Source organism: Podarcis bocagei (genome assembly GCF_964188305.1).
Source record: "Podarcis bocagei genome assembly, chromosome: 4".
Lineage (NCBI taxonomy): Eukaryota > Metazoa > Chordata > Lepidosauria > Squamata > Lacertidae > Podarcis > Podarcis bocagei.
Genome location: NC_138128.1, coordinates 45,650,469 through 45,667,754, shown reverse-complemented (window position 1 = coordinate 45,667,754; position 17,286 = coordinate 45,650,469). Strand labels below are relative to the sequence as shown.

The 17,286-nt window shown below is 43.6% G+C and overlaps 2 long non-coding RNA genes across 2 annotated transcripts in view; both read left to right on the top strand.

Moving 5' to 3' along the window:
* The window catches only part of LOC308586047, a 63,287-nt gene extending 62,953 nt beyond the window's left edge, over window positions 1-334 (top strand). The window contains exon 3 of the long non-coding RNA XR_014007728.1: window positions 162-334. This is a non-coding gene — a long non-coding RNA (uncharacterized lncRNA). The remainder of the gene's footprint in view (window positions 1-161) is intronic.
* A 7,128-nt stretch (window positions 335-7,462) lies between these two features.
* LOC308586051 lies at window positions 7,463-16,992 on the top strand. Its single transcript, XR_014007732.1, has 3 exons — window positions 7,463-7,506; window positions 8,146-8,209; window positions 15,465-16,992. It is a non-coding gene; the product is annotated as an uncharacterized lncRNA (long non-coding RNA).
* Window positions 16,993-17,286: the final 294 nt, after the last annotated feature.

Below are 17,286 nucleotides of genomic sequence, written 5' to 3'. Positions count from 1 at the left end.
CTGGTATCCGCCTCCGTGGCTCGTAGCAATCCACTGCATCATCCCCTTGTCGAGCGCCAAGGCAGGGCAGGGGATAACGAGCAGCCAGAGTCATCTTGGTGCCCATCCATCATCGCTTGAGCTCTTTGTTCTGACAGCTGCATTTTGTCTCCTAATTTTAGAACAACACTCCATCAGAAAACCAGGAGGAGAAAGGATCCTCAGCTTTTGATTGAAGAGGTAGGGCAAGAAGATGTATCCTCCAAACCACCTCAGGATACAGGACTGCTGGGAGTCAGCATCCTCCTAATTCCTATCAAGAGCTCTTGAGATGTCTCAGCAGAGTCACGCTCCTGTGATCTCATAGCTTGCCTTCCACCTCTGCCTGTTTTCTCAACTTATTAACACTCATGAATAAAAGCAGCTGTGCCTTTACACTTGATTGTTGCCATCACCGATGGCATCCTTCCCATTCCTCTCTTGCTTTCAAATGTATATTTTGTCTCAGCTGCATTTTCCATAATCCAACATAAGGTTCGCAGTGAGTTATCTTGAAAAGGAGGACATCAGCTAATCTGAATGAAAGCAGACTGGATAAACATCTGTGGTGGGTGGTTAGGCCTGGGGAGTCCTGCCAATCCAAGGGAACCAAATATAAGACTTTTCAGGTAAACTGTAGAAGCAAAGCAGGGTTAACATCCTAATCATCCTGGGTTTTTAGTTTTTGCTGAATAAGAACAAATATCAATTTGAGTCAATAAGTCCATGGAATGATGTTTGCTCCGATTGAGCTTTAAAGAACGAATTTTCTCAGGGAAAGTTCTGAAGCAAAAAAAAGGTGCTTGAACAAAGAGCTTTAAATTGTGGACTGTGCCTGGAAAGAGCAAAGGAAATTTAAGTGTGGGTGAGGCCATAATTAATACCATGTTTTGGGACCTGGTTGATATATCCTATTCTGAGCTTTGGTGTGATGATTCTGAGAGCATTATAAACAAAATGTCAAGGTTCATGGGAAAATCTGAAAGTTTTATCTATAGATCTGAGCATAGCTGTCAACTTTTCCCTTTTCTTGCGAGGAATCCTATTCGGAATAAGGGAATTTCCCTTTCAAAAAGGGAAACGTTGGCAGCTATGGATCTGAGCATTGCTTTCATGTATCTCTTGTTCATATGTTCCCCACCCCTTAAATAACAGCATGTCTAACTTCTGTTCTTTTCCTCTTGACTTCCACTTTTTTAATGGGTTCTGTATTCTGAACCCTCCTCAATTTTATTTTGACTCAGACTGATGACTTCTAACTATACTTCCACCGTGGTCTAACATTCAAAGTTTTAATAAAACAGTCACAACCTGTGAATTTGACCAAGCAGAGGGAGGCAAGGGTGGAGAAATTAGCCATATAGGAAGGGATCAAATGGTCGGGCTGCAGGCATTCGTGTCGGATCCGATAACAGGCATAAGGCGTGAGAGAGGCTGCAAGCATGAGCCAATTCCCACAGAAACAAAGGGGAAGTGGGATTTTGTCACTTTCCCTGTGAAAAGTCACGTTTGCTGAGGGAAGTCATGAAACCGAAGCCTCAGATCAGGTTCTCAAACACTTTGCACAAGAAATAAAAGAGAAAGAAATCAGGGATGGTGTTTTATGTCCTGTCATGGACAGTGTGGAATGCAGCCCTTTTTGCTGTTTCAAAGGAATCACAATTAAGAGCTTGTATTGTTCACATCAAAGGCATGTTTCTTTCCTCTCTGCTTCTCCAAGTCCAACAGCAGGTCTTTCTGCATCCAAGGCCATGCGACTGATTCCGCGTTCTGTCATTCCTGCAAACGTTAGAATTTCCAGCTGTATGGGAGAGGAACTTAGCCTGGAGAGGCAGCCAGATGTCACTGGCAAAGGAGAAGCTGTGAGGATAGTGCATTATTTTGTAAAATGAGATGTTTGCAACATCTCCTTCCCTCTTTGACTGTGGTAGAGCATCATGGCTTCTGCTCAATTGCCATTTGTAAAACCGAGCCAGCCAGGTGAATGGAATTGGGCAGTCTAGACTCCATCTTCCACAGCTGTCCCACTGCCACAGAGGGTGCTGAGTGCGGTGGATGAGAGGGCTGTCACAACGAGCTGCTGCCATTCTTTGCTCTCTGGCTCGGATTGCGCTCCAGAGTGCTGCCCGAGCTGATAATTCTCAAAGCCTCATGGCACAGGCTGAAAGCGCATCATGCAGTCATCTTGCTGAAGCTAAGCAGGTCTGGCTGCAGTCAATGGCTGGATAGGAGGCTGCCTGGAAACCCTATGTACATATTCTAGGTGTTCCATAGGGAAAAAGCAGAACGCACAAGAAATGAATGAAATTAAGCCAGTCCTGAAGCAAGACACTCAGAGAAGAGTGTTGAGTTCTGTCACTGGCATGTGTATATAGTGTAGCCTAGCAGAAACTATGTGGACAGTTGGCATGGAGCATTACTATCTAATCCAAACTAGTGTCAGGAGAATGAGTGCAAGATTTGTAGGACGGATGGGAAATCTCATTCTGTGGCTGAGTGGTTTGAAAGAATAGTTCTTCAGTTACTTCCATCATACATCGTCCAGAACATCTGGAGATTATCTGGTGGAGCACAGGTCTTTGTCCACTGTGTTACAGAGGCCTCAACTGCCACTTTCAGGTGGGGTTTTTTAAAAAAACAACAACCAAGCACAAATATTATGAAATAAAATTTTGTAATGGGAGCTGGGAGCGGAGAGGGTGTTTATTGGCTTGTGGGATTTAAAAAAAAATATTATTGTGTATTTTGTGTTTTATATTGTATATTTTTGTTTTGAGCCAGCCTGAGATCTACGAATGAGGGGTAGTACACCAATTAAACAAAGAAACAAGAAGTCAAGTTGCTGGTTGCATGCTGCAGGACACTCTTCCAGCAGATATCCTCACTATTAACCTATTCAGCTATTTAAATTGTTTCGATTAGCCAGTCATTTTAATGATTTTTTAAAAAGCTACCCTCCCCCCACTGTTTCATGTTTTATCGTATACTACTGTATGTTGTTGTTGTTGTTGTTTAGTCGTGTCCGACTCCTCGTGACCTCATGGACCAGAGCACGCCAGGCACTCCTGTCTTCCACTGCCTCCCGCAGTTTGCTCAGACTCATGTTTGTAGCTTCGAGAACACTGTCCAACCATCTCGTCCTCTGTCATCCCCTTCTCCTTGTGCCCTCAATCTTTCCCAACATCAGGGTCTTTTCCAGGGAGTCTTCTCTTCTTATGAGGTGGCCAAAGTATTGGAGTCTCAGCAATATACTATTGTATATTGTATGGCAACTTGATATTTTTACATGGGCTAGTAGATATTAAAAGCCTCTATAAATAAATAAATACATCAACTATATATACCTAATAGCCACCTGTAGAGGTTAGGTCAAGAACAGCTCAAGGAAGCATTTTAGTAGAATTGCCCACAAAACTACTAAGTTGTTTAAAATTGTTTTTAATATTTCTGTTAATGCTGTAACCCACCCTGGGACCTTAGGGTGAAGGGTGGGTAATAAACAAATAATTATTATTTATAATAATAATAATCATCAGAGTGGCGCTTTGGCAATGCCTGCATGTGTGTTGGTGTGGTGCATTGGAGTGAGAGAAACCAATTTCAGATACAAGCATTCCAACTTAATGGACTACAAATGTTGGGTTTTACTTGAAAAATTTGGGCCTTGAATTTCATGTGGCATAAAGAGGGCCTTAAATTTTGAAATCTTGAGATGCGGATTTTATTTCTACTCCTCCGCAAGCCATCATGACTGGCCCCGGACACTACAGAATCTCACAATCTCCACTCTGAGAGTGGGAGGGAAAATAAAGGAGATGTTTACTCTTTGAAGTTAATGGAGTGACACAGTGTGTTAATGGGCTATTTACCAACACTGCCTCCTCTGTCTCTTGTTTTACAAGTGAAAATGCTTCATGGCTGTGCTTTGGCATTGGGTTGGCCCAAAAGGGGTGACTCTGGCTCTCCTCCACTCGCCATTCAAGCACAAGTAAACTGAAGGGGGAAGAGGAGTGATTTTTTTAAAGAAAGAATGAGTAAGGGAATGCAAGACCCCCACTTTTAAATTAGACTTTTTAAAAAAATGCAAATTTTTGTTTTCAAAACTTCCTAAAATGACCAACAAATTTAGTCACACTTTCTTAGAAGATTCAAAGTGCAAAGAGACGTGTGAGAATCAAGAAATACTCACACACACATAAATATACTTTGAAAAGGAAATATTTTGTGGAGAAAGACAAATTGGACACCGTTATTCATTTCATGGGGACAGTTTCTGTTGCTGAGCATGCATGAACTTTGAATAACACCCAGAATGGATATTACATTGAGCATGAGATTTCTTTTTCTTTTTGCCTGCAGGGCTGGCTCAAGATATTGTGCTGACCAAGGAAAATCAGTAAATGGTTCTCCCTCCCTGCCCAGGTCAAGGTGCTTAGAACTCAAGATCTCTGAGGCAAAATGTACACTGCTATAGCTCAATGGTAGAGCCCATGCTTTGTATGTAGAAGGTCCCAGGTTCAATCTGGGTCATCCCCAGTGAAAAAGATCAAGCAGCAGATGATGGGAAAGACCTCTGCCTGGGACCACGTAGAACTATTGCAGGTCAAAGAAGACAATGCTGGATTTCATGGCCAAACAATCTGATCTAGGGCTCGCCCATACTCCCACTTGTCCAGAGCCTAGAAAGCATGGGGCCTAGTGGGTTTCTGCTCGTCCCATGCTTTCAAGGCATGGGCCCAAGTGGTTTTGTTTCCACCCTACTGCTTTAGCACTAAATTGGAACAAACGGCAATCCACAGAAAATCCAATTGCTGTTTGTTTTGATTTAGCACTGAACCACGCATTTCCCCGGGGGAAAGCAGCGGGGCCAAGATGAGCCCCAAGTCTAAGGCAGCTTCCAAGGATGAATGTCCCTAAGCTGTCACAACAGGCAAGCAAACTCATCCCCGCCTACTTTCCCCCTTATCCTGCTCATGCTCCCCTTCTAATACAGAAAGTGAATATCTCCCAGCTGCTCCCAGGTGAACCGGCAGCTCTGAGGATTGATGGGCGTGCTTTGGAAAGTGTATCCTTCCTTTCTTGAAGGCAGATGCTACAAGCAAAAATCCCATTGCAGCCTTTTGGATTATAGAGAAATGGATTGCTGTGAAAATCCATAGGGCTGCACAGCACGTTATCGCAAAGCTGTCCACCTGTGTCTTGCCACAGATGGGAGATTGTAAAACACCATGCGAGAGACTGAAGCATGTTCCCTGTTCGTGGTAATGCCACCTGCTATGGGAAACAAAGAACAGGGGAGTTTGGCACTTGAGCACACTAAGGGAATTTAACCTGTATTGTAAATTATCCCACTGAGGAGGAGAACTGAAAATGGGGAGGTGTCCCCCCTTTCACCCACTGAAGTGGGGGGGGGAGAGACAAGGGAGAGTATGGGGCAGAGTCAGGGTGTGTGTGTGTCTAAGTATGGAAAATGTTTATTTTTCCTCCCGTTGTTATTGGGCAGCGTGAGCTGACCAGATAGGAGGAGGGATCAGTATACCACATTTTTCATGTATAAGATGGCCCCATGTATAAGACGACCCCAATTTTTTTTAACCCAAAATTAAGAAATTAAGTAGTTTAGCTTTTTTGGGGGGTCATTTCCGTCAATCGCTCACCTGCCTGCCCAACACTGCCGATCGCTTGCCACAGCCACTGCTGATCACACACCTCACTGCAGCCACCAATTGTCTGCCTGCTCGCTGCCACCAACAGCCCACTTGCCACAGCTGCCAATCGCCTGCCCAATTGCCACAGCCACAGCCAATCGCCAGCAGGCCTTGCCACAGCCACCAATCACCCACCCAATCTCTGCTGCCAATCTTCTGCTTGCTGCTCTCGTTAATCACACGTCGTCGTCCCCCGCATTCACTATCTGTGTATAAGACGACATCCAATTTTTGCCTAGTTTTTTTTAAGCAAAAAGCATCATCATATACACGGGGAAATACGGTAACTAGAAGGAGTCTGAAGGTTGCAGTTCAACTGTCTTGAGAATCCAAAGATGCTTTACACACCATAAATTTAAAGCAAAAATCCCAGAAATTGACATTTGCCCTTCACAAAGCTTTAATTGCCAACACACTTAAAAACTACAGTTCCCAGGATTCTTTGGTAAGGTGCTTTAAATGTGTGGTGTGTATTTAGCCCTAGACTGTAGGCCAGGGGAGAAAGGCCTTCAGGCACATAGAGCAGTGCTGTATTTGTAAATTGGGAGTAGGGTGGCCACTTATGCACAACCACCACCTCCCCAAAGAAGACACAGATTTGGACATAAAACTTGAATATGTTAATTTATATGTATGGATAGAAGTTGGAACATTGTTACTACAATTTAAACAGAGATTATACAATGTGTCTCACCATAGGTATATAAGGGGCAAGTATTTATTAAGGACTTAAACATCAGGAAATGGCAGGGACAGCATGCACATAAATTAAATCAGGGAAGAATGTGCTCTGTTATCATGCTTAAAGCAAACTGCCCAAAACATATTAAAGCCCCTTCGTTTTGGCTGGAACCTCCTCTTCTTTACCTTCATTTTGGGCAAGTAAGGCTTCATTGCATCCTTGTAAATACTCTTCAAGCACTTCTAGTTTTGTGCCTGTAAGTTTCTTAATTAAGGCAGATTCATAAATGAATCATCGCTGTACAGCTGATAAGAACTACAGATTCCTATGCAGAAACCCCCACTGATAAGCAAGCAACATGGCACTTGCTTCATTCAGGGGTTTTTTGGGGGGGGGGCTTCTTTAGAGTGGGATGCCTGAGAGGGAATTTGTACAGGTGAAAAGTCTGCTTGGAAAAACTCTGCTGCCACCCAGGTGATAGCTTTTGAAGAGCATCTTCCAGACCCTACTTTCTCTTTTTCAGATCTTTGAACCAGACATGGCAGTCCTTCAAGAAGTGTCTCAATTAGATGGCTGTCCTCTGCTAAGAGGAGAATAGGGCCACCGTAAGGGAGAGATGCTGGAATGAAATTGTCCTTTCTCCCTATGATGGTCATATCCCAGCTGCAGTGTTGATTTTGTTTGCTCTCAGTAAAGGCTTTTCCTTCTGTCCTGCTTCCCATGGCTTCACAGTTGGTACTTATAGTGCCGAAAACACTCTGCTCGGCTAAGCAATGCTATTGAGGCCTTGGACTGAGTCCAAATCCCCACTGAGCCACAGAGCTCCCTGGGTGGTCCCGGACATGCCTGCCTCTCTTTTGTCAATCACCCGCTCACCCACTTCAACATTCGTGTGATTTGCTGCATCCTCCTGAAGATCAGAGCCCCATCAAACACGACACAGTATTTGATTTGTTTTTCTCATGGCAAGTTTTCAATGCAGAAAGAAGAATAAGAAGAATAAAAAGACAAGTATTTACATATCTGTAGGAATAACTGTGCTTTTGTATTTGCAGGTTGCGGAAAAAGATTTCTCCCCGAGTTCAGCTGGACATTTGGGTAAGTATAGTTAAGATTGCGACCTGAAACTTTCAGATTGTGAGTCCAAGCTGGCTGCTGCTGAAAAGGACAGAGTTGTCAAATGCTAATTGTTTGGCTAAAAGCCAAATTATGTTTACCCTTTTTTTAAAAAGAAAGGAAGAAAAAGGTTTAAATATGCAACTGAATAAATACGGAAGAAGCCCCTGCTTCTGAAAAAAGAGCTCTTCTGTAAAGATCGGCTTTTCAAACTGGAATTGCAGAATCAAATTCGGCTTTCTTCCTGGACTTCAGGAAACTCCTTTCATGGCGCTTCACAACACTCTAGCCTTCCAGATTGCTCTGTGGGAAGAAGCCTTCATTACAGATAAGCATTAACTAATTAAATTTGGAGTTGATAATGTAGGTGACCTTTTCAAATGGCTTGCGGTGGCCTTCCCATGCACAAAGCTCTCTCTTAATATTAGATAGAGTTTATTTACCAATATGTGGAACGTGCCACTGCAATTAAAGTGTTCCACTTTTCATGTTCTGAGGGATGGGGAATGCAGCACTGAGGACCAGCTCAGGCAAGGTTTCTCTAATGGCGCAGTCCCAACCATCCTTGGGCATACAATTCATTGTAGCCATCATTTCTTTTGCTTTTACCTTTTCTCCTAGGGACAGGTTTCTGCTTGCTTTTTCCTCTTGCCCTTGTTAAGGATCGGAAATTGTTTCTCAAGTGGTGAGTCTGGGGTATTTTACAGGGAGGGAACTGAACTTTTAAGAATTATAATGATTTTTATAATTAATTTTTGTCTATTTTGTAGGTGGCATAGAACCAAGATACTAATGTTGTTTTATTGTTTTTGGCAAATGCGGGGCTGAAAGGCAAGGTCTTATTGGTTTTTAGCTTATGGGAGAATTGGGATTATTAAGACCTTATTAAACAGCAGAAGAAAAGCATATGGTAAAAGCACATTTGGTTGTTTGTTATATAGAAGTGACCTGTGTTAATTTGCCCTGAGAGGGCTGTTTGTGGTTGTAGGTTTTATAAGAAATGATATCTGTAAACCTGTCTCAGAGTGACCATTCATTAGGCTGCTTGTTTTTATTTTGTCGTTCTGAAATGTATTACAGTAATCTTTACGGTGTATTAGTCATATATGCAGCCTCCTATTTCTTGAATATTGCACATCCCAACTTGGTTGTGCCTTAGGTTGCAGTTTTGTGTCGGGTTTGATTTCCTTTTGTTTCTCATTCAAGCTCTAGAATATTCCCACATGGCTTGAGAGTGATATTCCTGGAGTTAAGGCAGCAGCAGGCAGTGGTGGCTGGTCCAATGCAACCAATGGGCAACTGCCCCAGCAAGCTCAGTCTGCCTTCAGCCCAGCTCCACCTGCCTGCCTTCATACTTACAACCTGTCAATGGGGTGGCGCTGTCAGCTTCCTCCTTAGTCTCAGGGCTCGTCTACACTTCCTCTTGTTCCATACCTAGAAAGCATGGGTCTGTGTGTTTTTTCCCCTTGCCCCACTCTTTTCCCAGGGAAAACCTGCTCTTTAGCTCTAAACCAGAACAGATGACAATTCACAGAAAGCCTGAATTGCCCTTTGCGCCAACTGAGGGCTAAAGAGTGGTTTTCTCCAAGGGATAAGCCCTCAGTGTTGTAGCCCTTGTGGGAGGAGGATTGGGAAAATACTATAACTAGTTGACTTTGCCTATCATTGCCTCTGGCTCCACCTACTGTTGACCTCCAGCCTACAGCCTGAAATAGCATTGGTCTGTGGGAAATTAAAATGGCTGCCCCCAATGGGACACTGCTGCCATCAGAAAAACCCACAGCCTTGGATAGGGGCCAGTGTCAGTGGGCAGGAAAAATACCACCTGAGAGGGGTGGTGGTGATTGTGAGCTAAAAAGATCATAGTCCCTTGCTGTTGACCCTTCAAACTTCCCCTTCCCACAGAATTGCAGTCGTTACAGGCTGCTTTTGTGTTGCTTTTGATGATGTTGTTGTTAAAGGGAAATGACACTGGGGAAAATCTACAGGTGACTGATCTTATATAAATCTGGATATCTCCAGGTTGGATTACTTCAGTGCACTCTATGTAGGGCTTCACTTGAAGTCGGCCCAGAAGCTGCAGCTAGTGCGAAATGCAGTGGCCCAACTGCTTAGGGGATCAAGTATCACCACCATATTATGCCACTGCTGAAAGAATTGCACCAGCAAGCTAAGATCAAGGCGTTGGTTGTGGCGTACAAAACCATAATCAGCTTGGAACCAGAATACTTAAAAGATAATCTCACCCTTTATATCAATGCATTCCAGAAAAAGGTATCTGCAGGCATCTTTCAGATACCATCTTATCAGGAGATCTGTTCCATATGATGTAGGAATTGGGTCTTTTGTGAGGTGACAGTTCCCTTACAGTATGTGTGTATGTATATCTATTGTCTTTTCGGCACCTATGGAACCTTCATCAACAAGCCTTTTAAGTGGAGATCTTTATTCTGCTCTGTATCTGCATTAGATGTAAAATTAGTTATGTACGAAATTGTTTTTAGCTGTTTTTACAGACTGAATTGTTATTACTGTTTTTCATATAGAATAGTAATTGTTTCTCTTGTTGATGTTTTTATTGCAAAATGGCTTTGAGATATGTCATGGAAAACAATTCCATCAGCTGGATCATATAATTATTTTTTTTTTAAGTTACATGCTTTCCACCTGCACACCTGTGCTGTGTTTCACATAGCCATATCTTCGGTCCTACTGGCATTCATGCAGTCACTTTAAAATGCACCCACAATCTTTCTCTCCTCCCCCCCCCCACATGCATGTACTTGCATGTATATTTATATGCATGGACACAGGGACGCACTGGCCATTGGGTGACAGTTCAGGCCATAGAGAGCAACACTGGATTTTGATTTGTTGGCTGTCAGTCAATGACTTGAATGTCATGGGCATTAGGACTGGGAGATCAGGGAGAGCTGTGGCTGTCACAGAGCAGCTGTTGACACTCATCTGATGAAGCTGTTAATTTAACTGGAGTTTACTGAATGGCAATTAGGCGGGGCCTCATTACCAGCAACGAGTAGAGCAAAGGCACATTATAAGAACCCAGGGAAGGAGAAGGCAGAACATCAGGGAAATGGTGCCAAAGTGTCATTTAGGATCTGGAGTTATGCATCTGAGCGCCCTCTGATAGGCTGCCCTTCCAAATGCTCACAGCTGGAGTTAGGCATCGCAGGCTGACAGGCCTGCAGGTCTGGAGATGAGAGACTAAAGGAGGGCTCTCAGCGGAGGATGAAAGGAGGGGGGTGAGAGTCTGCTTAAAAGTAGCAGTAAACAGCAGTGTGTGGAAGCAAACACCACATTCCCCGAAAGGAGAAGGGGCATTTCCTCTCCATCACATCCAGGCTGTATGTAGATGGTCCTAGGCTTGGGGACGTATTTCAGCCATACAGAAGTCTAAGGGTGCATCAGGGCCAGATTAAAGGGCATGGGATCCCTATATTGTGGGGCTGAAAATATTTTCCATGCACTTACCCCTGTGTTCACATTCACATACGACGGCTGTATAAAGGTATACACCCCTCCCTACCTCATATCCCGGCCACCCCCTTTATCCTGTCCCACCACTCAAATGTTCCCTAAATGAGAACGACCCAGCAAGCAAAGGTCTGCATGTTGGTACATGACAGAAGAAGTGTACCATTTTGGCCACTGCAGGGCTCACTTACCTTACTGAAACGAACTAGCCAGCATGCTCTGAGGTTTATTGGAGTTTATTTGTTTGCAGGTGTCAAGGCACAATTTTATAAATTGATATCAACATAGGTCAATGCAAAAACAACATATAAGGGCACACCAGAATTATAAAAGAGAATCCGCTTTTGCAAACTGTTTCCCAGGTTTTGTGGCTGCACAAGCTAAAACAAATTTCATGTATTTGCTAGTTAGCAAATATTTGGAGACTGAGAAAGAACAGCAGTCCTGCCCAAAAATGACACCAACGGATCATTTCAACTTGACACAGAGCCTTCAGTTACACTCAGTAGTGGGACCATACGTTGGGTGGTGGCTGTTGCCCTGCTTGATGGCTTCCATGAGTTATCTGGCCAGCCACTGTTAGAAATTGTATGTTGGAACTAGATGAACAGTCAATCTGAACTAGGAGGGCTCTTAACAGTGGCAAGAACTGTACTTGAAAGAGGCCACAGCCTCTCTCTGGCTCCACTTCTGGCAGCTGCTATCACAGCGTAGATTTGGTGTGCATGGCTCTGCCCTTTTCTGGGCAGAAAGTGTGGGATTAATTAACAGATTAATTCGCTACTCCTTTCCACCACACCATTCTGTTGTGAAAGGCACAAAAACTGGGAGCAGCTAAGAGCGGACATTAAAATTTCAGAGGAATACAATAGCTGAGGAGACTTCTCTCCACTAGCTGAGAAAAAGCAAATGAGGAACATTTGCTTCCCATGAAGCTCTCATCGGAAGGCACCTGGTAAAATTAACATACTAACAGGTTTTGAAATGAACAAACATTTCTTTGCACAGTCCAGCATTGTTCTCTGGAGCTCACTTCCATAGGATGACGTGATGGCCAGCTGTATAACTGGGTTAAGTAAAAGACCAGACAGATTTATGAAGGCGGGAATATCAGTGGCCGTTAATGAATGCCACAGTTCAACACACTTCTCCATACTTGTCCCGCTACCTCCAGCCTAATGCTACAATCCTATGCAGACTTACTTGGGAGTAAGGAAGGGGGAGAAATGCAATTCAGTTCATATTTAAATGCAAATCCCACTTTCAGGAACAATTTGTGAACCAAGACACTGCCATTCATTGAAATTCACACTCCTCCGAATTTTGCAGTGTGGCTCTCCAGCTAAGCAATGCGTGCAAAAACACATAAATTTGTAAAAACAAGATGCGAAAATAAATTAAGTTACAGAAAATTCATTTGCAAACAAGAATAGGCAGAATGGCATACAAAAACTTGTTTATTAGGGAGAAATTCACAATAAAATGCTGGTGAATTTTCATTTGAGAGAGAGAGAGAGAGAGAGAGAGAGAGAGAGAGAGAGAGAGAGAGAACACTGATGTGGAAATTTGAAGAACTGACCTTAAGGTTGGAAAAATTAGAAAATGAGAGAAACATCATCATCATCATCATCGTCATCATTATTTATGCACCCTTCACCTGAAGGTCTCCGGGAGCGTTAAAACAATTTAAAATACAACACTAAAAACACTTTTAAAAACATGCCATTACCAAAAAATGCAATCACAAAAAACAGGGGGAGTTCTGAAAATATACATCTCAGGTGTCAAAGGGTACAGAGAAGTATCTTCTTGGCAGACTCTCAGCAGTAAGGGTTACTATGGGGCTCACTTACCAATTAACATGCTTAGGATCAGGATACATACTTGTCAGTAGTATACTTTTTCTTACCGAGTACTTTATATATATATTTATCATGAGCTCTTTGGCTGAGAGATGTTTAATAGTGACTTACAAAGCTGTGAGAATGGCTTTGTATTTTGGTGCAGGGGCCTGCCTTATATTTTTTCCAAATATTTGACTAACATCTTAGGTCAGATGCAACTAAGTTTTACCCAAAGTGGAACCACCGAAATAAATAAACCTATCTCAACCATGTTGAATACCACCCCAAATATTCCAGTAGGAAGAAGAGAGGAATTAAGTTCAGCTTTGTTTTCTAATGCAAGCTTACCTGATTTGCCTGATTTCAATCAATATACAAACCAAAATTCAGTGATCCTTCAAAATTCACACTTCTCCAAAGTTTGCAATGACTTCTCCAGTTGACAAAGTGTACAAAAAGTACCGTATATATTGGGGAAATGCATATATTTTTTAATAACAGTGAAAACAATATACAAAAATACATTGTATTAGAGAAATGTTCATGCATGTGTTTAACAGGCGGAATTGCATACAAGACTATGCATATTAGGGGAAATGCACACTAAAAAAGAAGAATTTATGAGGATTTTTCAAACAAAGAATCACAAACTGATATGAAAGTGTGGCAAACTTGACTTAAGACTAGAAAACCGAAAAACAACCTGAGAGAAACAGAAATTGACAATTTCGTCTTCCACCCAACTATATTTTTTTTACCTCTCACCATTGTATCTAATCACCAACATTTCTCTAGCATCTGAAAGGGTATCTCTTAAATGGTGAACAAATCCTATGAGTTTGAGTCCAGAAATCTGTGGTCTAGAGTTACCCTGTTTCCAGACAAAGCCTGCATTGTTAAAAGCTCCAGGCCTAGACCCTCACAGACTCAGGTCTAGTGAGGGTGTTGTCACTGTCACCACTGCTACAGAGGGGAGATGATGGGTGGGTGCCTGACCTAGGTACTGTCATGTGAAGGAGGCAAATGCAGGACAAAAGGCAAGGCCGTGAGTGTACTGAAGTAAAGGGAAAGTGGCAATGATGTGCTGGACCTTGCTAGCCTTGGATCCAGATCTGGCAAAGCACTGATTCGCATTGGCACACACAGCAATTAGCTTTACCCGCGTGATCCTTGAGCTCTGACTGTTGTCAAGAAGGAGAGGGCAATTATGACAATGACTTTGCCTTGTGAGGAGTGGGTTCATGAGGCTATCAGCACATCCTTTAACATGGGTGCATGCATAGTTAAGTTTCCTTCAGGGGGCCTTGGTTCTCCAGCCCCCCAGCCCCATCCCCGGCCCCAACCCCATAGCAATCTTTCAAGGTTCCCCATACAAGTCCACAAGGGATGGCCTCCAGAATGTGCTTCTGAATTATGGCAATTTCACATTTCACTAGCAACCCCAGATACGATTAGCAAGTGGGTGTTGGGAATCCTTTGGCTCAATGGTCAAGGTGCCAGCAGTATCTTTAGCTTGGCAGATTTAGACCTGGGCATGCCAGGTAGCATTTTCTGGCATCTGATTTGACTTGAGCATATTGGTAACTAGATTAATTCTTGGCATTTACATACCACTGTAATGGGTCTCCACATCCTTTCCAGCATCAAAGTGCTCGAAAACCACTCAGCTCTATACAATGCTCACTATGCAAAGTTCAGCAGAACCGGTGAATCTCAGCTTAAATTCCATCAATTTATTTATACTTCCTGCTGCAATACTGAGTGAGCCAGCAACACAAGGAATTAGGGGTAGGGGTAGGGAGGCAATGGGGGTCCAGTTCAGAAAATTCATTCATACGATGACCAAATGCTTCTGGTAATTGAGCAAGACACACACACACACAAACACACACAGAGAGAGAGCCAGACAGTGGTCTCACACAATTCCACTGCCTTTTAATGGTGCTTGTGCTAGAGAACTTCCCAATGGATTGTTACCCTTTATCCCTTAGATCCAGAAGGCAATTCAAAGAATCAGTCAAGGAAAGGGAAGCGAGACTGAAATCCTGTGTGTGTCTGAATCGATGCAGACCCTGAAAGCCAAAGAATCCCCAGTAGGACTCGGCCGGCTATTGTCCCAGCTCCCCCTCGCACCAATTAGCTTAATTCATTTTTCCTCTTGCCTGTTCTGAGCCGGAGAAGGGGGAGGGAGGGTTTAAATAAAAGGATGAGAATAGTCCCTACTTGACCTCTCTTTTCCCCTAGGAGTTGGCAGGGGAGAGGAGAGGAAGCCGTGAATAAAAAGGAACTCGTGTTTACAGGAGTGATTCTCCCATTAATGGCAGCATATGTTTGCATTTATTTAAACCTGCGGGGGAAGTGTGTGCGCCTGTGTGTATGTGTGTGCGTGTGCTGGGTGAGGGGGGGCGGTGGGGGGAGAATAGCAGCCGCAGCAGCCGCAGCAGCAATATTGCACACAGCATGCCAGGTGCTTGCTGTCAGCCTAAACAAAAAAGGGGATGTCAGCATTCTGTGTGCTGGGAGGCAGGGGAAGGGGAGCTGGCAGATTCCTGTCATCGTTGCCTTCTGCCTTAATGCTCAAAATCCTGTCTTCCTACACAGAGACCAGATCAGACCAGACCGGCCTGGGGGCCAGCAAGCCCACTGCCCTGGCTCCCAGAGAAGCTGCAGCACCTGCTCTTTCAGAAGGAGCAACGCTACCAGGATCCATCCAGCACAAAAGCACCCATCCTTGCCCCGGCAGCTGGGGCTGCCATAAACATGCCGTGCCATTTCAGCCACTGCAAACACACCTTTGGCCACTGTGGACACAGCCAAACACTCATTCCCCATATCTGCCTTTAAGCAATGTACTATACTGGGGATGGAATAAATGAGTAAGGAAACCCTCAAATCCCAGGTTGGGTGCAGGTTCCTTGTTCTTTTTGCACCCATTCAGGTGAGAGGGCAAATATGCAATTGAAAGAACTTTCTCACCTAGATCCCTATGTAGATAAAGAAAGGAAACATGAGGACACAACTTTATCCTTAGTGGGGCCATTTTGCCTCATGGGAAGACAAAAAATAAACCTGTGCAATTTTCAAATGTACATTCATGTGATAATGCAGATACAAAGCGGCTCAGCACTAGACTGGCCTGGTTAAAAAAGAGAACAGGGCTCTTGAACCGTTACATTAGGAGTAGCCAACGCAGTGCCCTGGAGATTCTGTTGGACTTAAAATTCCAATAACCACCTACCCATTGGTGGTGATGGGAGTCAGGGTCCAAAAGGTCTCTGGAGCACCCTACATTGACTATCTCTGCTTGAGGTAATTGCTAGGCAAGTTACACCTGCTGAAATGCCCTCCCCACTATGCAACAATTAAAAGTGCAAGGGTTTTGACTTCTTTTGCATTTGACCAGGCTAGTCATGATCTAGAAGAGTATCTTGTGACATGTGAGGTGATCAGCTGAACTGCAGGAAATTCACATGACTCAGTCAGTTGAACCACAGAAGGGTAATATGCATAGCTTTGCAATGGGGACATAAAATGGGGGAAAGTCATGTCTGTAACCTGCCTATGGCTGGGAGTTTAAACTGTAGTTGCTGACTTGACTTATGCAATTATGTATTCCTGTTCTGAGGTTGTTATATAACTGCCTAGGAAGAAAAGTAGGCTTGTAAATTTGTTTTCTGAGGCAACTTCCACACACACACACACACACACACACACACACACACACACACACACACGTTGGAAGAACTGTTTAATCATGGAACTGAGATCCTCATATCTCGATGCCTGTTGGTGGGAAAAAAAATATTTCTATACTGCTTTATATTTTTAATAAAAATCTCAAAGTGGTGTACAGCATATTAAAACAAATAAAACAATAAAACAATAGCCGGGCGATGTTCTTCTGGCTTCATGAGGAGCCTCTTTTGTAGAGCTGGTGAGTGTGGGCCCTGCCCCCTAGGGCAGGTGGATAGAGCCTTGCAGGGAGCAGCCTTGACGCCTCACAGCCGGGCAATGTTCCTCCGGCCTCATGAGGAGCCTCTTTTGTAGGGCTGGTGAGTCTAGTTAGTTCCATACAGTGCAAACCATGGAGAAAGTAATCTGTGATCCATGTGGATTGTTGTGGGGCAGTAAAAGAGAGCAGGGGAGACTGAGATCTGTAGCTACAAGATGCTGCAAATAATCAAAACATGCCACATGTAGCTAAGCATGCTATATTTCACAGGGGAGTTTGAAGAATCTCAGCCTGGTGTGCTAGAAAATTGTTTCTGGATCCCAAATGCTATCAGAATAACCCAGATCATTTAGAACAAGACTCGGGTGGCCACCTGAGTGATCTCTGTAGATCAAAATCTCAAAATCTTTAGCAGACTGAAATGGAGGACCATTCATGACATCTCTGAAGCGATCAGATGTTGCTTTCCTC